Source organism: Wasmannia auropunctata, unplaced genomic scaffold (assembly GCF_000956235.1).
Source record: "Wasmannia auropunctata unplaced genomic scaffold, wasmannia.A_1.0 LD335994.1, whole genome shotgun sequence".
NCBI lineage: Eukaryota > Metazoa > Arthropoda > Insecta > Hymenoptera > Formicidae > Wasmannia > Wasmannia auropunctata.
Window position 1 is genome coordinate 2278331 of NW_012026896.1, and position 25810 is coordinate 2304140.

Genomic DNA, 25810 nt, shown 5'->3' on the forward strand with positions numbered 1-25810 from the left:
AAAATCGACTACGCGCGCGGGGCTCTCTCGGAACGTATATACGCGCGCGGCTCGGGCGCGGCGATGTATCCCGTAACGAAAACTTTATCGGAATCGCGCGAGGCCGCGCGCGCTTTAAGCCGCCGGGGGGGGGAGGGGGGGAAAGGGGGATCCGGCTTTCGACAGGACGATGTGGCGCCGACGCGACACAGCGGGGCTTTCAGCGATCGCCGAAGCCGCCTGTGGCGGTTGCTTGCCCCACATAACGTGGAGCTTACGATACTTCGATAGTATCGGTGTTTTAATGTTATTCTCTTTCCATTTTTTTTTGTTTTTTACTTCGCGGGACTTCCACCGCCGTGAGACCACCGGCGTGATCAATATACGAGGCCAAACTCTCTCTCAGAGGCCAAACTAATTAATTCTACACATTTGTTGTAAACTTTTAAATTTTAGTACCTGAGCACGTGATTATTATAATTTATACCTTCATCAGTTTTTTTTTCCTACTTTTTATTTCATAAAGTTAATTAATTTGGCTTCCGAGGGGGCTCACTTCTCTCGATATTGAATATCTTTGCCATCGAGATATTAATTAAATATGTAGAAGATATATATTGAACAATTTTGCTCGTGATCGTGATTTTGTAAGTGATCGATAATTCTGAGACTTTCCACACATTTTTATAAAAATTTTTCGCATATTAATTATCTGTTTGTTTTGTTAATTTAATGTAGCAAAAAATTTTCCATTTTGCTTGTTAAAATGCCACAAGATATTGATCGTTTTGGGAAAACAAACGGGTAATATTAGTGCACACAATCTCTTTAATAAATAATAATTATATCGGATCGCTTTGACGTAAATTAAGTTTTCATTTGAACCAAGCAATTTGCATGAAACACCTGCTGTTCGTGCAAAAATTGTTTAAACAAACCGCGGAGTATATCGAGCATTAACTAGTATAAAAACACTCGATCACGCCTCGATCGAATTAAATTTCGATGATAAGAGAATAAATCAATCTAATCACCCACACGATTACGTACCCCGACGAATATTGTATTCAAATGTATACTGTCGACTACAGTAAACTTTTTAAGATTATACAGTCGCTCGTTCAAGAGGCGGAAACTTCGGCGCGTTTTTTTTTTGTTTACAAAACTGAGAGCCGAGGAGAAGCACATGAAGTATAAAAAGAAACTCGTTAACAACGAAGAAACTTTCTTTCGCGTCAGTAGTAATCCGTAGCTATTTTCTGGCTAAAATTTCGCAGGGGTCTCCCTTCCTCACTAAATTAATTAGTGGGTCGAGGGGTCCACGCGACAATGTTACTCGCAATCAACGTTCTTAATAAACTCGATGTCTAACACACGCGTCGCGTGCGGCGGTTCTCCCGCGCTTTGAAAGCCAGCGCGCGCGAGTGAGAGTAAGTTTTCTTTCCTGGTAAACACCAGGAAAGGAGTGAGTTTTACGAGGGAAGAGGTGCACATACTACGTAAGACGCGAGCAGATGCCTCGTTAAAACTCTCGGAAGATCATTCTTCGGTAAACTGCGTCGCGCCAGAATGTGAAAACGTGTACTTAACCGCACGTAACTTGTCGAAAGTATTTATCGGATGTCGGAGAAGATGGCATGCCGGGCGTCCCTAAGAAGCTTTTTCCCATTTCGCGCAAAGAGGCTTTATTCCTTGAGCTTCCCTCTTCAAGTGAAATATTGATCATTCGTCGAAAAGCTAATGTATCAGGGACATGATACATCACGACGCTACGATACGAAAAGTATCTCATTAATTTCTTCGAGGCGATTACCGTTCTACCGACAATTTTGCGGACGTGATTCGAAAAATAGAAGATTTCATAAATTTTTTTAATCACGTAACGTGCGTTCCTCGAAATGAAAATCTTCGCGAAAATTCACGCTAAAAACACACGTCTCGCATATCACGTGTGATGCTCGGTGCTTCTCTCACTTCAGTAATGCCTCTCACCTTACGAGTCTGCAATATTTACGAGATACACCGAAATGTCGCGAAATCAAGTTTTTTTTAGTGTTCGTTATTCGCTTTGATCTTCGTGTCTCTTTACTTACCTACAGTATGACTCACTCTCGTTGCGTACATCCGTCGTGCGATGGTCAGCTGACACCGTTTTGCGGGAACATCTCCATCTAAAAATTTATGTGTCATTGTATAAATCCGTAATGTTAATATTTTGTAATTCTCTCTGCATTTCGCAATTAATTAAAGATTAAAAATTTCAAAAACATAAACCTAATTTATCTTATAACATACACTTATGTATACACACGTATGTATTATCATTTATAAACTATATATAATAAACATAATTTATATAATAAACATAATTTAAATAATAATGATATGTAAATTACAGAAAAAGGTGCCAACTATATTTTTTATAATTGTTGATGCAGTTTTTACTTGACTTTCAATGCATTCGTTAACTTCATAGAAAGAGAGAGGGAAAATAAATTTTTAGTCCATTAAAAAGCATAGCTGTCATGTAACTTTCATACGAATTTCTGTTTAATCTGATGTGAATTCTAGTGCAGTAAATTCATCATTTACAGCGCTCTACGTATTTTACACAAAAAAAATACAATCAAGAATTCAGTCATCGTAAAGATTTAAAGTGTGCAAACTTTTTGAGCATGCATTATAAATATAAAGTCCTGCGAGATTTGGCTGCGTCGTTAGCAAATAGTGTAACAAGATGGATAAATAAAATAGACGACCGCTCGGAATCCTATGGCAATAAAAATCTCAATGTGTCGATCGCACTTCCGATCCCCTCGCATACATATTCAATTTTTCGATCCTCGATTTTTTTATTTATGATTAAACATAAAAAAATATTTGAATACCATTGCAATTTCGTGATGTCGCGAATGTCGTTTGTAAAAATTCAAATATCGTTTCTTTCTTCTTTTCATCTTCATTTTTTTCCGTTCTATCTTTTTCAAAATCATGACATTATTTGGCAATGTACACATGTGTGAATATTTTATTGTTTAAGATGATTACGTTGTTCTTTTAGCATTTAAATAATTTCGTGCACGTGTAGCACTTTAACATTTAGAAAAGAGTGTAGGTGATCCAATTCGCTACGAACATTTCACATGAACTGCAGTCTAAATCTATCTATTTGTGTCAATCGTGAATCGATGCTTTCAACATCTGCCAATACGACTTTCCATTCTACACATATCTTACAAAGGACTTATGATTAAGGTGACACTCGATCGTCGATGACTAGGACATCCCCCTCACACACTTATCGGTCATTGACACGCAGGAGAGGCAAACACTTCCTGCAGTGAAGTAGGCGCGGTGACATCAGTATACACAGCCCGGACTTGTACACCGCACACTGATGCAGGGCCCCTCGGCGAACGAAAATTTCGTCTCGATTTGGCGTGAGTCGACGCTCATTTTGCAGAGTACACAATATGTGCCCCGTGAGAGCGCCCGCCGCTGGAAATCAGCAGTTTTCACCGTGAATGCCAACGGCGGGGACCGCAAAAAGCGGTAGAAAGTTACGGTTGATATGCGTCGCGGGCACGTAACACCCGACGAACACGAGAACCAACTTCTTGCTGGTTGGTGCGCGATACCGTCCATCGTTCGCTGCACAAGAGAGAAGCGGAGGAGAAGAGAAAGAGAGAGAGCGAGAGAGGGTCGAGAGGGAGAAAGAGAGATGCAAGAGACGGCATGCAACCTTTGTGCAGTCGCGTCCGCGCACGCGTGTGTGCGCGCCCGTGTTTACGCGTGACACGTCGCGAGAGAGCGCGGTCCGTAACACTCGGCAAAATCTCTCCAATGCGAGCTGCGACAGTGAAACGGCCTGCCAAGGGCCTCAATTGGCCACGCGACGGACAATGTCCGCGCTTTCGATGCTCTGAAACACGAACTGGGGGAGAAGCGAGAGCTCGCCGTCAGAAGGGTTGAATAGTGTATAATGTCACTCGCAACAAAACTGAGGCTTCGATTGTGATGTCGTTTATTACCTAAACCGATAATAAAGGTTTGCCGTGTATTTCACTCGAATAAATTTAAAAGTAAGATTTTATCTCGAAATAATATCTATTAATCAGAATGGTTAATTGATTCTTCAATTCATATTTCAATAGACTTTCTCTGGCAAAGAGTATCTCGAAGAGGAATTCTCTTTTAAAAAAATTCAAAGTAATTCTAATTAAAATTAACAATGAGTTCAATAAAGACACGACAGATTCGTTGTTGCCATCTTTTAATAATTAATTAATAATAATATTTAAAGATCAGCTTTTTACGAAGATATTAAAACGAAAGGATACATTTATCCCAAAATAATTATTTTCGGTCAATAAATATCGCGTGGACCACCAGAATTAAGTTTCTTACGCGACAATTTATATTGCTAATTAAGAAAAACATTTTATTTCCCGGATATACGTCAACCCCCTTTTCTTCGGAATTCGCATTCTCCTCTTGTTTTTACTCGGGCTACTTAAAGTTTGCTGAAAGCATTCTTCGTAAATTCTTGTGTTTTTCAGCGTCCTGACGCTCCGGCAGGACGCCCCGAGCGGCGTCAACGAAGTAACTCCGAAGGGTTAACGATTCTTCAACGTAAGGAACGGCAACTATTCTCCCATCTATCCAAGCTTCCGTTTTCAGGCCGTCGGCAGTTTGCTAAACTATCTTGCGTAACGGTTAGTCGCGAAAGGCAAAAGTGTCAACATCGTTTCCGTGCAGCCGACGTGCAATTATTCCATTTGTAATTGCATTCTCGCGTAGGAAAATCGATAAGTTAAAAAATTTATTCAGGAATGAATATGGAGAGTGGATTATATAATTTTGAATACAGTATACAAATAAAAAAAATCATGCGTTGTTCAATTAACAATAACGAGGAAATATAACGAGGAAAATAATTCAAGCAGCATTCCTAGCACTTTTTTTTCATCATTGATATCAAGAACTAGCCTACAAATAAGCGTCACTTAAGAGAATCGTCATAAAATTCACGCTTGAGAATTGCATTTGAACGATCGATTCGCCATTTTGACGGTGAAACATCGGAACCCGATAAGCGGCCGCGATTATTTAATTATCACCCGGGACGCGTCGCGCGGGCGTCGCGGGACATTTCCGCGCGCGGGAAAAACGATAACTATTTACATACGTGCGCGTCTCTCCAGGCCGACTGCTAACGGAGGAAGCGAATTATTCCGTTTGAATCGAACTTCGATGAGAACGAGCCACTCAGCGAGCCGGGACACACACGGGAGAGATATTTACACTGTCACAGGAGGGGCCGGTGAGAGAGTGGATTAGTGGCGCGGTCGAATACGTGGGTGCGTTACACGGAGACTCAACGCGATTTTCCAATTTACGCCGATCGATTCCCGCTGCTGCGCCTAGCCCGAGGCGAAAGCGCATATCGCGCATAAAGTAGCCAGTTTTCATTATTGAGGCAAATTCGACGTGGCGTACTGCTGAATATTTGCAATTCGAATTAAGGGAAGCGTTAATTTAATGGAAACGGCAAAAATAAATGCACGACCGCAACGATATTCGGAGCATTCCCCTCACCCCTTCCCCTCCTGCCTCTTCAATCGAAAGAAAAATCCGTTCAGACATTCGGTTACGACTGAGCTTATATTCCGCGGAATATTTTTGGCAAGCGTCTGATTTTTCATTTAAGGACAGAGAAAAAGCGGAAAAAGGAGGAGAGAAAGAAAGAAAATAGACGTTAATTGAAGTTCGTTAAAGCACGACGCTTATACTTTTAGTTATCAAAACCGTGAACCAGCATATCTCGGGGTTAATCATCTAATTTTCTACCTGCTGTTTTCTTCGTTTTATTCCCGCATACTGTATTAAAAATTATAATCTCGTTTCCATATTATTTCTTATAAAATGAATTTTAATTTACCAATTTTTCTACGTGGAAAATATAATCCACAGAGAGGTATCGGATTATACAAATTTTTATAATATTTTCCTAATTATTCATGGCATACGAATTAACGATGTAATAACCGATAAGAATTTACTCGAATTTTACGTAAAATATGCGTATCGCGCGCGTGTTGCGCGGATCAATAATAATTACGTATAAGTATTGAATTTTTGGAGCGTAATAACGAAATTCACGGCCGATCTGTCACTAAGGCGTTAGCTTTGAAATAGTCTTCTGTGAAATTCCCCGCGAACGGAAAAGCGATTTACGCATATTCGCGTGTACGAACACGGACGGGGCCGTGTTCCAACCTAGCGGCGATCACATCAGTTCTATCCGTCGTTCACGTTTGTGCGGCGTTTGTGTCACACGAACTGTCATTTCCACACTGTACACTGCGCCAGTTAGCGATTAATTTGCCCGTCTCTCTCGCCCCCTCTCTCTCTCTCTCTCCCTCCCTCCCCCTTCCTCCCCCTTCCTCCCTCTGTCTCTCGGGCTGGGGATTTTTAAGAACCGCGTAAACAAACGATGATGTTTGATGGGATACCGGCAGCGAAATGTCGCCGTGACCATTCCGGGGGACTACACCGGCTTAAAGAGAAAATTATTTCCTCTGCAACGAGCAACACCACCGCCGCGCCGCCGCCGCTGCCGCCGCCGCCGGATTCGTAGACGGGTGAGAAAATTCGAGCTCGCTCCGCGGCATTTTAAAGCCTGTAATCCGCGGAAGAGGATATAATGGGATTTACGGCTCGAATTGAATTTTCGTGCATAGGGATCAGCACCGCGCTCACCGGCTGAATTCGAGCATAATAAACGGATATACACGATTTTTTTTTTATAACCGCGTTATTTATTTACGATGGGTATATTTACGGGCAGCGCAAGTTTTGATTTTTCGTGCGACTGAGAGATCGCGAGATTATTTCCGAATAAAAACGGAAACGGCGTTTGTACGGTGATGAATTAAACTATAAACGCGGAACAAATTTTCATCGCAACATATTATGACATTTATAAAGGCTCTTTTGATGCAATATAACATAATATAAAAATATCTTTGCGTAAATTCATAAGTATAAATCAATAAAAAAATATAATTTACATGTAATTAAATTATTTTGACCTCGTGCGAATAAAACTCTAATTGCGCAATTCTTTCTCTTTACGTATCAAAGGTGACAAAGAAAATTGTAGAATTTCATCTCAGATTCTGTCACGAATTATAAATTGCACCGAAACGAGCTTTATCGGTCCCTTTTACAGAGCGCAATTCCTTTCGCGCATTGTATATTACGAGAGGCGAGAACGCTGGAAATCCACGAAAGTAACGATAATGCCCCCGCAACAGTTTGTCGGGCGAACTAATGGTTTCGGTGGAAGTTCGGACGGCACACCTCGCGTGGCGCATCCCCGTGTCGTGTCCTGTGCAGAAAATAGAAGCTCCCTGCGGTCTGGATTGAGCTCCGTGCGAGTGCACGGTGTTTCGAGGCTCGCCGCTATGGCTCGCGGTCCGACCACGAGCCATGGTCGTTGATAACGTCGGCGCAGGTACGCCGGGGGAGAACTTCACTTTGACAAGCCCGCAGCGTCCCCGGGCCCGTCGAAAACTCGGCTCAATTTTTACGTGACCCGGACCGGTGTCGCGCCTTGGTGGATTTAGCCCATCCGGCGGAGCGGCTGAATTTTACGAGATGCCTCTGCGTCAATATACAGAGCGAGCGAAGAACGCGCGGTGGTAATGTATAGGGGCGCAGGAACGCGCGCAGTTGGGAGAAATGAGAATATGAAGTAGAGCAGAGAGATAAGGGAGTACAAAGAGACAGATAAGAAGAGACGAAGCGGGGCGGGGAGTTGGAAAAAGAAGAACGCGTCGTCGTCAAGCGCGTGGGAATAAAAGCACGTTAAGAATTGTCCGCGAGTTGCGGAAGGAAAGGGGAGGAAAGACGGAATTTTGCTGCAGAAAATGCAAACGCAGCGATAAAACGGCATTAAGGGAAGTAATACCCGGCCCCTAAGATGCGACAGATTTTATTTCTGTATAGAAGTTGTTTTACGTACTGATAATACCCCGTTTTGTATTGCGCATAAATTGCTACGCCCTATAAGCGCACACGGAAAGAATAATTTTACTAAATCCAGATTTGAAAATAATTTTTGTTTAATAATCAAAATAATTTTGTGCGATAGTCAAAATAATTGTTAGAATATCAAAACATTTTATAGCAATGCTTAGTTTTAATATTCCAACAAATTATTTTGATAACAAAAAATTTCAACAAAAAATTATTTCCAGATCTGTATTTAGCAAAATTTTTAGACTTTTAAACAAAATCGTTCTTTCCGTGCACTTTTTATGGATTATCAGTGCAATCTCTATCTTAAATTTATTGCGCATACTATTATTTGTATAATAAAACAAATTAATTCTTAATTAAAACGTGATAATTCAATCGATACATACACTAAATTTCCTGGATAAAAGATTTTATATATAAGATAAAATTTGCCGTGATTTGTTAAACATGTTTCTGCACTTTCCACGGGATGGGAAAATCTATATTTAACTCTTTCCTTCTGAAAAATGATTTCAATAATACACGAATTTCTATTTCCTCTTCGGTACCTCGAATCGTGACACCAGACGGACTAGACGTCGAAGTGCCAAGCACCACCGAAGTATTAATAATGGACGGGACGTCTGACGCGGGCATATATCGCAATCTTTTCGCATGACAAGTGCGCATGCCGGTAATTGACTGGCGAAACGACGTGGCGCGTTTACGACTCCGCGGCACCTTGATTCGTCCATGATGGCCCATCAAGCCTTTACGATCGATGATACCCGCGATTGCGTTTCTCAAGGTCCGTCGCTGCGGAGAAGACCGTAACTTATTCACGAGTCCAAAGCCACATTTACTCCGCAGCACGATTACCCGCGTTTTATTAATCTACTTTACTAAAAGTCACTGTATCTCTCGATGCCAATTGATATAAAAATGAAATCAATTCGACATTCCTGCGAGCTAACGCGATTAAATTTACTTCGAGATAACTTCGGAGGATATAAGATATTACGTCAATTCTCGTTACTGAACGATAATGACCCCCTCTTGTAATAAGTTCATCTCCTTTTTAAGACACCTGCAAATATAACATTGCATCACCGGGGAAGGGTGGGAGGGGAAAGGGGGAGTAGGGATGAAAAGAGCGTGTATTCACCCCCTCGCGTCCCGACGCACTCGTATAAATCACGATTGTATCGCGCCTCGATCCTCGACAACACGAAGAGAGCTCCGCTCGGTGTCAACGCTCGGCCACCGCGTAATCATATTCGTCACGAACAGGCGGCTTTGCCGCGCGTGAATTTACGAGCGCGGGTTTACGATTTCGCCGCGGATCCGTATAACGACGAACGCGGGCAACGAACGCGACACGGCGCGCGTGTGTTTTGACGAGGTGTGTTTCGTCTCGATCTACTCGACCCGAACGATCGCGCTGGAGATCAGGAAATTATCGTGGTGACCCGACGGGCTAATTATCATCTCGTCCCATCGTCGGTTCCCGACGAACTCGTGACGCGCGAGAACCTCGATCGATTGGTCGCTTCGACGGAAGTCATCGCACACCGATTGTCAGAACGCCGCCGCCGTCCTTTCATTATCTCGCATTTAATCGCTCTGCTCATCAGCTGCCTCTCTCCCTTTCTTTCTCTCTCGATTGTAACCTTGGACACTTTAATAATTGATCGCTTTATTTCGCATAGATAGACATACATATTGTACAAGTTTTTAAAACTTTTATTTTTACGTTGACTGTGACTTCTCTTTTGTGCACAATAAAGTGTATGTGCGTGTAAAATCAAGAGACATGATAGTGGTCAAGTAAACGCGCGGTGCGTTACATTAACAAGAAATTTATGCGATTTATATATAATAAAATACAACGTATACGTTTTATATTTGTTTTTCATACTTAACGAGTAAACATACTTTTTAATGCGAGAACAAAGAATTAAAAATTAAAAATTATACTATCTCTTATATTGTTTTATACGTACATTTACATTGTTTTTTCGTTTTCCTGACACTTTCATCCGTGTAATTTGCAAATATTATTAAAAAAGTGCGATATTACAAATAGAACGTGAAGAAATTTCATAAAATAATTGCTTTTATCCGCGATAAACGCGTTAGAGAAAAATGCGTAGCAATTTACGATTAATAACAATAATTGTCAGCTCGCAGGATGCGCTGTCGAACCTCCAATCGTCACGTCGCAATACGTGTCACTTCATATATCGAAAGCATTATTTCAGCAATTTTTGCAACGAGAAAGCTTGTCGCGATACTCGTTTGATTTACGACTGCGCGCACCGGAATGCGCCAGAAAATGACTGAATCATCGAGTTTCGAATTCGCTTGCGATAGTATCGCCATTGTCGGCAAATCCCCCGCGTGCTGCAGCTCGTTTGCCTTCAATGACTCGGCAGTTCTACGAGAACAACAGGACAACCGTACGAAATCTTATCGTAACTGCGAGTGGAGGACCGTAACGGCAGCCGTGAGTCAGCGCGTCGTCGACGCGATCGCTTGATCTCTTTTTTAGTCCGCGGTTATGGCGAGCGCGTTATTCGAGCGAAAAATCATTCCAGAGTACGAAAAATGCTCGAGCGCATTAAACCGCCATGCGGCAAATGCAGTGTAAACATATTAAAAACGGGGAAAATTTTATAAAACTTCATGTGACATTACATCTCTCGATAAATCTCCCTGTTTCTAAATACTAAATGCCAAAGGACAGAATTTTTAAAATATTGTATTTTTAAAACATTTTAAATAATTCGGGACATTTTTTTTCATATATAAATTTTTAATAATAATATGAATATTGTGACAACAATTGTGTAAGAAATAATGTTTATTTGTAGCCTCGTTCTAATTAAAATATTGCCTTCCATAAATCAATGTGTTCTCGAATATAATCATAATCATGCGAATTTGTCATAATAAATTGACATATTCGTATGCATCATAATAACAGTCTTATGTCAATGTTCGGAAAATGCAGTTCATGACATTTCTTCGAGCCTGCAAGCTTCGATTCTCGTTTTAGTTTCAATCGTTCCGTCAGTTTCGGATCCTACGTGATACGAGTGACGAATGGGGAGCGCCCGCGCGGAGTAGTGGAGTAGTCACGGACGTCGCCGGTCAGACAGCCGCGCACGAGACGCTCTTTTTCTACTTCCGCAGTTTTACGGACATTCAGACGTACCGATCGTTCGTCGAATAAACGTTGTTACGCGTAGTTGCTGAGTCGATTACCTATCCGGTATGACGATGACTGTTACGGAATAGGAATGATAGAAAAACACTTGTTTCTTTTCGCATTCGAAATTCAATCGCACAGTAGATACGCGTTTGACATGACAGAATAAGGTGAATATATTTCGACCAAAGTTTAGGATTATATTGATTGAAACTTTGTTACTTTATGCTATTATTACTGTAGTATGAATTAATTAATTTTTTTAATTTTAATATCTCGAAAATTATTTGCAAAATAGAAATTGTATACATGGATTTTATAAAGAAAATAATATACAACCAACGATGATGTAATCCTGAAAAATAAACAAAAAATATCTGGGCTTAAAAAAACGCAAAATGTTATTAATTTTCGAGTCTATTCTGCCGAAGACAAAGTCTCTCGTGTGAAAAGCTTTATTTTATATTTTTAAAGGCTATTCTGTCGAAAGTCTCATATAAAAATAACTTTGTTCTATATTTTCAATTTACTTTTGCACAAAGAATCGCATTTGCCACGGCTGCAGCATCCATTCTGCCGCGTAAAATTTATCGCCTTACATATTAGCATGTAAATACCACCTACTCGATTCAGCACTTCAGTCATCTCTAAAAAAAATCTTCGCTAATCAATATCAATTAATAATAAATATCTATTACGACCGTATAAGTGTTTCACACATAACGAATAAGGAAGGCCAATGCGCGGTCATAGCAGGATCTTGATGTCGCGGGGGAGGGGGGATTTATTAGATGCAAGCGAGCATCAAGAACTTATGTAATACGTATGTAAAATCTAGAAGAAAATAATAGAAACATCAAGATCCTGCTACGACCGCGCATTGGCCTTTCTTATTCGTTAAATATCAATTTCAATTTTTACGAAAAATATCTCGTTATTCCTTTTGTAATGCTTTTGTTTAAAAAAATTGATATACATCTGGTCTGAGAAGTTCCCGCGGAATCTTCCGTGTGTAACGTGTTCTGGGTGTACGTTCGTAGATATACCGTATCTCGTACATTTCCACAATCCCAAGAATAATCCGCTGCGCCGGGTATCGTATCGCGTATGCGCCGGTAAATATTGTTTACCGATGGAAAAGTGTCCGAATCGCGTAAACGCTTCGGTGACGGCGAACGAAAAGAGTGGAGATGTCGAGGAGCCGGCTTATTTCTGAGCCAGGATAGTATCAGAAATCGATGGCGGCTTAACCTGCCGTGTATCTGCGCAATAACACGTTGAGGCTACACGGAGGATAAAGTGCAGGATAAAATGAAGTCGATTGGTGATATGATCTCCTGAGTTATTTTTATATTAGGCCCGACAATCGGGGGAAGTAATATAAGTACGATGCGTCGACGCGTTTCCGCGAAATCGAATCGAATCCCTCATTCTTTTTTGCGATCGTTATTTTCCCTTCTTACCGAATTGCGAGAGGACATCACGGCGAAAATTCAAAAGAGATTTACCATATATGAATTTCCCGGACGAATAAACACAACGACGCGGCGCGAGTATTACTTTTTATGGAGGCGAATCGAATTCGTATAGTGAGAGATCGTAAAACGAGTTTGAATAGATCGCAATCGAATCGCTTAGACTCGAAATAAGATGGTCTATAGAGAAGGAATATAAAGATTCTGCTTGATTTTATTTCTTCGTACGTTTTAGGAGTGTTCTAGTGATGTTTTACAATGAGTTATATTTTTTTCATTTTAGCTCCACTAGTTGTAAATTACATAAGTTTTTGTGCTGCCACGTTATAATATGAATAAATTCTTTATATATATTTCTTGTAATATACGTATTAATACAATAAAATATATTTCAAAAAACGTGGAGAATACAATTATTTAAAAAATTTAAAAATACTTATTTTAGTACTTCAGAGTTTGAAAGCCAATCAATAGATAGCTATTAGGGAATGAGATAGGGAATGAGAATGAATTGGAAATATGACTTGTAAGGAGAGAAGCCGAATTTTAATCAAAATTTCCCCAGAAATGCACGAGCAAGCTTTACTTACGACAATGAACGTTAACGACTTAATTAGCTAAAACGTGGAATATTATACATTGCCGTGATGGATTAGTTTCAATGATTAATAAGCGAGCTTGCGTTGATCTGCACGTTTAATACCGACACGTTACAGCTCATTAAGATTTTCTTCGCGTCATTTACTAGATCGGTATTGGTGTGCGGTATTGATTTCCTAGCGCCGCGGGTAGCGCGGGGAGGGGGTGGGGGATGGAGATACTACAGCCATACATTTTTCAGTGAATGTACAATTCTCGGATGTCATCCCAACGTCCACCTTATAGCTCCTTTCTTTCTTGCGTGGCATCTTTGAAAAATTTATATTCATCCGATCCAGATTCTACAATAAATCGGCTCAAATACGCTTCACAACCAACTTCGCCGAGCGAAACATCGATCATCGATCTCTCCCTCGCGAACGGATGGATATTGCAAAGATCCATTCTAATATTTACGATGATGTATCGCTCCGCGCATCCCTTTCAATTAATTTCGCTCAAAGGATAGATTAACTTCTTTTAGCCAGGATATTTTTATACAGTAGAGAATAAATCAATTTAACAAACCAATTTTAAATAGTTGATGATAGGCTTTTTAACACTTCACTCGTCGAAAATTTTGCAATAGATAAGTGCTTTCTGCGTTAATTGAAACGCAGAAAGCACTATCTATTGCAAATAAAATTAAAACATCTTTTTCCGAAAATCATAATTTTGTACCACAAAAAAATATAATTTATCATATTACTCTAATCCAACGTTACTTCCCAAGAGAATATTTGATTGTTAATTAATGAAAATAAATTGCTTGTATTGCAATTTTTATGTAAAATTTTTTTTACGTTTACCGTTTCCATTTAATCAAACATTTATTTAACATTTAATCTCGCATATAATCCCGAATAATCCCCGAAACATCTCTCTCTCTCTCTCTCTCTCTCTCTCTCTGTTCTAACGAACAATTATGGATGCAGTTTAACTCCCTCTTGCGCGATATATCACTTTTTGCTATTTTCAACGCGGTCCTCAAAATAGGGATCACGGCAGTCAACGAGTGAACGATCGCGGCATTCGCGGGCGAACGAAGCGGGGCCGAAAATAAAGCTCGCGCTGCCCACCTATTTATCTCTTCCGGACGGCACCATTGAAATGCGCACGTGCGACTCCTGGGTGTTTCCAACAATAACGGTGCGCGATGCATCCCGCAGAGGTATCGTCGCGCTGAATGCACGGGCAATCGATTATCCCCGGGCAGGCGACGACGTCACGGAGAGCGTCGAGGGCTCGGGGGCCCTCTCCTACGAGCGAAATACGACAGAGAGCCCCGGCTCCATCCAGAAGGGCCGCTCGCTCGCGCGCGCTCCCGCTTCTCCTCCTGTTATTCATTCCGTCGTTAGGTCGTGCCGTCGCGCGGATTCGCCCGCCGCCGCGCCACGCCGCGCCGCGCTGCGCCGCGCTGCGCCGCGCCGCGCCGCGCGGCAAATCGTGTACGGCTTATCCGGATTTCGCGTGCATCGAGTTCCGGCGGATACATATAGCCGGGGTAACCGGTACCCCGGCACTAATGGTGACGCGCATCAAGGGCGCACGCCCCGCGTCGCGTCGTTGGTACCGCGCGACTACACACTCTCACCCCTTCTCACCCCTCATCGCCCCTTCACCGCGCGCATCGTGAATTCGCTCTCTGCGAACCGGGAAAGTCGCCAAAATTCCTCGACGAAGTTACAAGGCCGCGCAGCTGATTTGGAAACTCGGCTCGAAACCGAGATTAACGATACCTCTATCGCTTTCGTTACACGTTATCGACGCTGTTCCGTGAAATTGCCGCAAGTATAGCTAATGATAGAATATGCTCGAGTGAGTTTGCGAGGACTCGATTCGATTCCTTCTCGCAGCTTTCGAATCGTCAATATATTGCGGAAATTGTGGAAATCTGGAAATCCCGAATTGGAACTTCTCAGAACTTCTTCAGTATAAACGTATCATCTGGTATTAACCCTCGAGAGAGAGAGAGAGAGAGAGAGAGAAAAGAGAGAGAGATCAGTAATCATTTATGGGACTGCTATCCAAAAATATAATTCTTTAAGCCTCCCTTACTTTAATAAATAATTTTCTTGTATACTGGAACACTTCCATCCCATTTGGCAGCTTCGTAAGTTGAACTTCTTTAATACTGCCCCAACACTCGCGAACATCACGCGTATATTTGGGAAAGGTATTTTCTCCCTCTCTATCCCGCCACTCCTCTCTCTCTCCATCTATAGGATATCCACACGTTCGACTGATTTCGTTTCGCAAGACCGTTCCGGAGTTCGTTTCCGCGAATGTCTCGTTCGCCGCGATGTTGCGGATTAAAATGGTGAAACGCTTCAGTTGACGGAGATTGGTTTCGGGCGGTAGACGGTGGCAAATTTCCTATGCAGGAGGTGGTTTACCAAGATCGAGTGAGGCTACCTCATTGCGCGGGAGCGCTCATCGAACCGAAATCGATTCTCATCGTATTGTCCGCGTTACGCCGACGTTCCCAGTTGATATCGAAGAAACTCGCTCACGTCGCGCTGCTCAGTAGCCGGTTACACGCCGAGCTTGAGATAATCCGAGCTGTCGATAACGGATTACCCCTGGGAACGGTGCCTTTATTTTGTGTTCTGGGGGGGTTTTCAAATATGTTGCCAGGGGTGAGCCCGAGTGAGCAATCCCGAAGGGTAAAACGGAGCGAATTCAACGGATTACGTTTCTATACTAATTTAATTATTTCTGTGACAATTGTACGTTGCGTTTATCAATTACTAAATAACGAAGGATAACTCGAGTTATGAGCTGCGAAGGGTAGATTACACAGCCATTGGACAGTATTTTAGAGCAATTAGGGAGATTAGAAAACAGTACTATATATAGAGAATGGCACGGTGCTCGGAGAATTGCAGGAAGGAAAAACATCGATAGCGCGCTGAGTCTCCCGTGAAGTTTTTCCACGATCTCTTATTTTCTAATATTGAAATCCCTGGGAGAACGTCTTACCGCATCGCGCGATTGCCCGGCGACGACCACGAGGAAATAAACTGCGCTTAGCCGGACGCAATCCCGTGGGAGAGCCGATGGAAGACTCTCCTTTCACCTACCGCGCGAGATTAATTTACAGCGGCGAACGACCGGAGAGTTCTGTCCACGCAATGAAAATCATAAACTTCGTTAATTTGTCAGCCCTCTAAGTTGCTTCGGATGTACACTCGTATATACGTATACTATAAGATGTGTGATATATACAGAGTGTCTTGGGATCTAAATCTAAGGAATAGCGTTATTGTTCCGTTAAATCTATATACAAGTCACGTAAGACCCGCTCAATGCTCGTCCAAGATTTAGAGACAGAGGTATATTTAGAGAGAGAGATAGAGAGAGAGAAGAAGAATATGAAAAACACCGATTGATTGAATGGTATTGGCAATCGTTCTGAAACGTAGGTATGTTTATCAGCGAGACTATCTCGCAATATATAAATTCTCGAGTTTGTATATGCGCGAAAACTGATGGTAACTGGAATTATTAAATATAACCGTAATCGATCATGTGTACGTACGTATGTAAATGTTACGGTTTAAAATAGCAAATTGATGAAGCCATCGAAGCGACAATCTTTATTGTAATTTCGCCGTTGCAGTATTTATAAATAACCCGAAACAATAATATCAGTAATTTTTCATTTTTTCATCGCACGAACTGAATTCAATCTGGGTAATGTGAGATACAAAAATTTAAAAAAAATGCAATTATAGTTCTCTTCAATTTTCTGTTAATTAATTTTTAGTAATTAATTTCAGATACTTTCTATTATTAAAAATTTCCATCTCTATTTTTCCTAGCGTGAAATCTGAAGGTAGACTCGTCATATATGTGCTTATTAAACAGACTCAAACTTATATTTCGCAAGGTAATATATTATAATTTCCTAAGGGTACATACATATCTCTCAAAAATGTCTCTGGTTTCGTCGCTGCGTGCACCCGACTCGCTCGCTCGCGTGCAATCTTTCTAAGTAAAAGCCATGACTGAAACGGCGCAACTTAATTCTGAATAAAATTGCTGGGTTCACGCTAGTTGCTTGTAACGACGACTGACGTCGCAGCGTCACGGAATAACTTCCCGAGAGATTACCTGTGTCGCACTCCCCACGGATAAGCCAATCTAGAAGAGACCGTCTGATATTAAAATAAAGTGGTCGAAGTGAAAATAACATTGAGATAAAATTGCTAATAAAATACAATTACTATGGCGAGCGGCAGGATCTTGCGATCGAATTGAGCGTGGCATTGGCAAAATTCAATTTTTTTTTTTAATTTGAGACTACATTATTTTTCTTTCTATATTCTTGACAAGCGCTCTCTCTCTCTCTCTCTCTCTCTCTCGTGGCCAAGACATTTTATTTCTTTCAGGCGTAACTATATGACATTAAAAATAAATGTCGACCTTTTTGTAAAAAGGTTAATAAAAAGAGTTCAGCGGTTGCGATGCTCTGCTAGCATCGAGATTACTTCCAGTAAATCCTTAACTTGAAATGTGGGAACCTTCGGGAGTACCGTAAAATCGAGCGACATTCGAAAAGGATAACGAAATTTCTAACAGAAATATCCTGAGTATCATCAAGCAAACCCATGCAAATCATATTACATAATAATGTTCATGTTTTGCCTAGAGTATTCGTCAGAGAAGAAATGGATAACAACTTTCCTCTTATCTCTCTGAACAAGAAAGCGCATCAAGCCTTAGAAAAATATATCGTTTTATATTTAAAATAAAAAACCAAACCTCTATGAATTAAAAAAAAATTCAAGCTCTTATCGTATCACATGTATCGTAGATTCAGATTTCGCCCAATATCCTCTTTTCCCTTAAAGTGCCTTAATAGCCGTCTGCTGCTTGGTAACGGTTTCAAATTTAATTTTAAAGTGTTACGGGGTAGCTCTACCCGCCAGCGCACGTAAAACCGATACACCTGGTGTACTGTGAAAAATACGAAATTAATTACGCTCATATTGCCTCACGTGTCCGTTAAATGTATCGCGAATTCGCTCCCATGGCCATTGATTTGCGGCCGGGTATAAAATATCGCGGGAACGTTAGAGGGCCCGGAATTAATCGCGGGGCGCGTTCGAAAATTGCGCGAGCCACTCGGAAATGGAAATTAATCGATTTAATTACCGGGCATCGGGTTAATTCCGCGGATATTAATGCCGATTCGTCTGGTATTACGCGCTCAATTTAACATCCGGCCGCGACCCACCGTGGAGGAAGGATCATGGAGGAAGGCATGGGCAAAACGGTCCTCCTAATTTCTATTATAATTTTCGGTTGTCGCACAAGACAATTGAAAAGAGACAATTCATTTCGACAATTTATTTCTCTGTAATCTTACCTCAATCTCGATCATTCATATATTTTTTAAAATACTTCTTGTAGAGATACCTCTTAGAAATTCTTTTAAAAACCTAAATAACAAATTGGAACGCTATTAATAAGAAACAGATAAAAAACAAACTATATAGAAAGACTAAAGTTACAAAATAATTAGAATATCAACGAATAAGAGCTATTTAAAAAAATTACAAAAACTGCAAATTTACAAATGGTTTTACAATTGTAACATTAGAACTTATTATTTTTTAGATTACCGTTTTCATTCTCATTATTGAGAGTATCACTACACCAATTGGATTTTATTTCCTCTATATTTCTGAAGAAATTACTTATTTTTCTGCCAATATCTAAGTATTAAGCATAATGTGTCTTATTTTTTTATAATCAATATTAAAGAAGAAAGGTGAAGAATGAAGAGATCGCTAAAAGGTATCGCTAAAAGCTGAAGAGCTTACGTCAAAAAATATTATTTGTCACTGTCGCAAAGGAGATTTCCTCGTTGAGCCTAAAGCCCCGCGAGGACTTGTCAATTTGTAATTAAGAAGTCTTAAATTAAAGCCCGGCGATGTCAGGCGTTCCCCCCGCGCCGGAAGATTAACGCCGGCGTGAGAGTCCGCAATCTCGACGCATCGCGGCAAGATTTATCGTTCGTGGGCCGTGGCGAAGGTGACGATAAATTACAAAAACATCACACATAAATCGCGCCTCCGGCTGGCGTTTATAAAGCGTAACGAATAAAGAGCGCAACTATTCGCGGTAACGACAATGCATTAACGTCGCGGGACACTATTGTTCCCCGACTGCGAAAACGCAACGTGAAATTAAGCCGAATACAATTACGCCGTAATGAATGGCCGTAATAGCCCAATTGTGTCACATTCTCAGGAATGCGCAAGAGTGTTGTGGATTGCGCGGTAAGCCAAGAATTGCTCGCAGGCCGTTGTAACTCATGGGGACGACAACTCCTAATTACGCCATCATAATACATCATCGTGACAAATTAGTAACCCGGCGAGACTTATCTGACGAGCTGGCATGCGTTAGGAGTTCCATTTTGCCATTTATTTACAACGTTATCGCCGATCCTCTAATGCCATTTCTTTAATGGTTTTAAACACGATGTGTGATAGCCTATTGCATACAACATACTAATGTAATAACTGAAGCATTTTTTAATTTTATATATAAATATATATTCGAATAAATAATAAACAAATTACATTTATAGCGAAATTTTAAGTGCGAGAAACGTTTTTCTAAAAAAGAATTACCGTTCAGAAGAAATTATGAAACAATAAATTATGAATTTCTATTCTGTATCATTTTGGTTCAATTTCATTTAACGATAAATTGCGCGAGATATTTCCTTCGATAAGGAATTGGTGGAACGCTTACAAATAATTAATAGTAAAAGTCATTCGATTGTACTGGTTGATAATCGTTAATTCTTCATGAAAAATTATTATGTTTTCAAAAATAGCATCTGAAACGGCTCGCGCCACTATTTGCTTGATCGAGTGTGCCATGCGAATGATAACACGGCGGATTTGAATACGCATCAAAATGTCATCAAAACAATGCCGCGTGCCAACTAACTTGTTGTCAACTCGAAATATTTAACGTTTCATGAAATAACTTTACTTTCAATATTTCATTCCTTGCATTCCAAATCAACTTCGATACACTGCCGTGTGTAATATTTTACTTGAAGAATAAAATTTATTTCCTTTTTCAATCAAGAAGATACTTATATGTGTATACCTATTGTACGCATAAAGTTTGTATTTATAATCGCATTTTCGTTAAGCGCTACGCTAGAGACAGCAAAGCCTGCAAATTCAACTTTTCTATTTTCATTCGCCGCATGTTAGCCAATCTTTTGTTTCGCGAGTACGTGCTTCAACGACAACGTCGTTATTTACGACGTTGCTGCAATCTACGCACACGTAGTTACGAACTTTAGCTGTAACAGAGGATCGTGGAACATCAGGGAAAGTCGTCCGGCGAGTTTTGTCTAAGTTAACGAACCCGAGAGAGCCCGGTATCAGTTGAAGTTCGTTAATCGATCGCCGGAAATTCTTAGAGATACCTCGCATGGTTGGTTGTCGACGGTAATTTGGAGTATGTGACAAATTTTCGATACATTTAGAATCAACTAAACTTTCGTTACCGTCTACCTTGAATTTGTCAGCGTGAAAGCGTCTTGCAAGAATATTCTTCATTATGATATAAAGCAGATGTACATAAAATGGTTGAAAAGACCATTACATCTTTAATAATATTGCAAATTAATAATATTGCATTTAATAAGGCAAAATTTCGTTTATAAACTTATTATTAGATTTCACGAAAGTAATCGAAATGTGTAAATTTTCAATTGTCGGCCACTTTTCAATTGGTAACGAATTTATCTATTTTCTCGAGTCGAGCTGTTCTTAGCAGTACTGTGAAAACAATTTTGCCCATAGATTTGATTTACGGAATCACGCTTCGAATGAGAAACGTGGACGCGTATCTTTTTAGCATTTTAATTTGATTATCAACGTTATTTTATTTCGACGTTTTAAAATTGGCGCAACGTAGAGACTGAAATAGTAATCGAGATTTTAAAAGCGTGGATTGTAATCTGATTACGGCTGAAAACTGTGTACGAAAATAGCGACAGTGTTTCGCTATTGTACTCTCTTTAGCGAGAACGCGATTAATTGTTCAGCTCTAAAATTTGCCTGCAGTTTAAAAAGACCATTTAAAAAATACTTTGAATTAAGCAGCAACAAAGAGTGTTCACTTAATTAATAACTTAAATATAACAAAGATTAGTCCATTGTAATATTACACAAACATTTCATGAAGTATACCAGCGTGTTCCCAATCCAATAAATACATAAGTACACGAAAAGAACGATTTTACCAAAGTATCTAAAAATTTAATAAAAATACAGCTCTGAAAATGACTTTATTAGACTAAAATAATTATGTAGGACGCTTACAAAGCTGATTGCTAGAATGCCAAAATTTTTTACAGCATTACTCATCATTGCCTGAGCTATAATTATTTTATAGGTTCAACAAAATTATTTTCAGATCTGTATCTAGGTTTTTAGATACTTAAGAAATCATTCTTTCCGTGATACAGGCCGTCCTTCCATCAATATCTTTTTTCTTAATTTCTATCGCGCGAAAATCTTCGCCACTCCATACGTCGGTCGGGAATAAAGCACGGGAGATTCCCTGAAAATATTCGCCGGTATTATAAGAACCCAGAGATAAATTCACGTCGATGCAACGGGGAGAAACGAGGAGTGAAAGGGCGGAGGGACTTTTTGGTACACTTCCTCCATTCGCGAATGAGAACGGCATAATGTGGCGTATTTTGATGGGCATCGTGAATTTGACGCGCCATGTAAAATTTTGCCGGTGAGGAAGCGGATCACCGTGAAAGCTTTAGCGCGCGCGGCGCGCGGGGGCGCGGTGACGGCGCGGCGTGGCGTGCGCGGTGCGCGCGACGTCTGACGTTAGGGAAAAGGCTTCGCTAAAATTTCATGTCACGACGAAGTGGAAGCAATTTGACACGCGTCCCCGCCACCGCGGTATATATCAAATTCAAAAAAGCAGCGCTCGGGTTCCACTGAAATACGATAACGCGCTGCTTTTTTCCACATGTATACAAGAGCGAGCTCGCGTTTCTTCGTGCGTCGGTGTGAGTGAATAATATTACGCGGCTCTCCAAATGATACTTGTAATAACGATAGTTGTTACAAGTATCAATAGTTGCCGCGAACATCGAAACTTTTATTTGCGCGACATGTGAGCGGTTAAAGCCATCGATATTATTGGAATGACCGTAAGCGGTGATACAGTAAATAAAATATTCGTTAGAAATAGATATGTAGGTAACGTATGATAGAAACAGATACGTAGGTAGGTAATATTACACATTTACATTTATAACACGACGTAGCGCGCGAAAACATAAAACAATCATTACGATTGTTTTGTATATTATTAATTTTATATGCGAGAGTAAAAATATTGAAAAATAAAACATTCACAAACATAACTAAATTTTACAAAGCCAAAAATATCGCTAAAATTTGTACATCAATTATTTATTTCTTCAACGAGAATAGAAGCATGCACATTTATATCATTTTGAAGTATGAAAGAGCAAAATTTTTCCAATCCGTTTTTTTTTTTAATTGAATGCAATGCAATTAAATAAATATAGTCTTTAGTCTTGTCAGGAACGCAAAAAGATTTATTCCGGAATTATCGGATGCGTTTATCCAGCGATTGCAAATTATCAGAAAATAACAGTTGTTGCAAAAGAAAATATCGTCTGATTTGCACATGCATGTTATTCTCCATTTTTAATTGCAGAATACATTTTATTCAACACATTTTATGATTCCTTAATTTTACTTAAACCTCATTATCCATTATCGATCATAATAAATATTAAAATAGCTATCGAGCTATAACAAATGGATGTAAAAATGGAAATTAAGAAAACAAAAGTGATATGTTATTATAATTTCTAAAAATAGAATTTATTATGTAGAACATATACATATATTCAAAAATATGTAACGGCTGCATTATTCATCGTTGCAATCGTTATCTCGTCGAAAAATATATGAAATTAGTATCGAAGGCATGCTTTAACTCTCATTATGCAAATTCCTTCGCAATCGGTAGTAAGTGTCGCTTACGTACATAAGCAGGCATGACACGTTTCACTTAATATCGCGATGTAATATGTAAATCGTTGCTCCCCGTTATCTTAATGCCACGGCTTGTGAAATATTTTCGAGTTCAAGCGTGACTCAGGCAGCTACATTAATGTTTGCTGCAGCCGATAAGGCTCTTCTGTTCCGACATCGCTGTGGATACGAAAGCAGCGAAATCCATTTGGAGGGATAAGGATGGCAACGAAAACGCGGATTACCAGGTTAATCCCGCATATGTATTCGCTTATAATAACAGGGATCGTCATAAAGACGTTAACGGTGCTAAAACCCGTAAAGATTGCAATAAAGATCGCATGCTAATGATCATTGTTTATGTTCAAAATATGTCGCATTGTTCCACCCTTACTACCACTAAACATGAAGTATAAAACGCCATTGTAAAGTGTATTGCGCTTCGTCCATCAAAAGTTTTTCAGCATATAAATTTAGAGGGATGATATTCTGATAATTATATATATTTTTTTATTATAGCTCGTTGTATATATGTGTAATTAACTACAGCAACAATTAATATAAAATTAAGGAAAAAGGTATATATTATCCCAGCCAGAAATGTTTGGTCGATCAACGTTGAATCGACGTCGAGCGACATTGATTCCTTGCCGATTTAATGTCGATCGACATTGATTCAACGTCGATTGACCAAACATTTCTGGTTGGATAACATAATCAATAGGTCTGGCCATTTAGAAGATACATTTGTTTAAAGTTTGCAAATTGCAAAATTAGAATTCTATACAATAAGCTATAAAGCGATAGAAAATACATATATGAAGCTATTCTTACACCTTTTGGAATATCTACATATATGAATAATTGTGTGGGTGATCGAATGGGCTTTAAACGCGATATTGTAAAGCTTCTGTAAAGCTTACTTTGAAGAATTCCGTGTGTTGAGGCTCAAGGACCTTACAAGATATAGAATAGAATAACAAATTCATAAATCGAGCGCGCCTCGTGGTTGCGACTAAAAACAATGGGGAGATCGAGCGAGAGATCGAGCGGGAGCGCTGGAGGATGGATAATCAAAGATTGATGCTGGCGCCTGCCGCGGTTCTCCAATATCAGTCGGATGAGGTGATTGATCGAGACATCAAAACCTTTTATGGCTACGCCGTCTAAAAATCCGCTGGGATATTACCGAGAACAGAGGCCCCCGCCGCGAATACTTTCGTTCGCCACTACCTCTCTCGTCCGTCTATCGTGTTCAACTTTAAATCGAATTTCGTACTTTGCGCAGAGTCACGCTCTACGAACCGCGAAAAGAGACGGTTAGCATATGATGAGATTCGGAGAACCGCAATTAAACTTCCACGCGTTTCCGGAAGCTAAAAAGATGACCGTCGGAACGGGAAGAGTGAATACAAACGAATAATGAATAACTCTATTTTTCTCTTAATCCTAGAGAGTCTGTTCTACCTCGTAGAGATAATGAAAAACAGAAAATACCCCAAAGAAAATATTCATTATAATATGCATAATTTATGAGGGATTATTATTATTATATGCAAGTTTTTTTAATACTCTCCACTGAGTAATTTATTATTATCTCATCTTGTTCATCTTTCAATCATTCATTTGAGAAGGTGCGTCAAAGTACGATCATACGAAATATATATCTTATTTTTTCAACGTATCAGTACAAATTTATAAAGCCAAAAAAATAGGAAATATCGAATTAATTGAGAATATGACATTTCTAGTTCATTGATCAGATGGATGCCAAACAAGAAGTTATATGCGTGAAGCAGCAGCGCATTGATGCTTCTTGCCATCTCACTTCCCCTTTGCATCATATCGCATCGAGAGTTCGGTAAACCTTATCTCAAGTTTAATTAAATATCTAACTTCGCGTATCGGGAGCTGTGGATTATGCTTCTCGCGGTTCCATGCCACAAATGTAAATCAAGTGATTTTTTGCTTCCACGTTATGACACTTCAACGATCGGCACAATTAAATGCTTAACGATACAATTGCGTAATCTACTTTTTTATTTCGCGAAATATTACGTGTTTCCGGATCAACGGATCGCCTGCCGGTAATTAAGCAATTAATAATATTGATTGTGCAACTTGGTATTTATTCTTTAAACTATGGTGTAAAAAATTTGATTTCTCAAACACGAGCCGGCATAGATTATATTTTATTGGAACGGCTAAAAAACATAGCGCGAGAAAAATTGGATAATATTTTGAATGTATCCAGATTATAATGAGAAGACAGACGAAAGATTTTAGGATTAAAAGAGAGCAAATCGGAAATATATGTAGACGTAAGATAAAAGATAAGATATGTAGATATAAGATAAAAAATTTACGTTGTAAAATAATTTCCTATTTATCAAAAAAATATA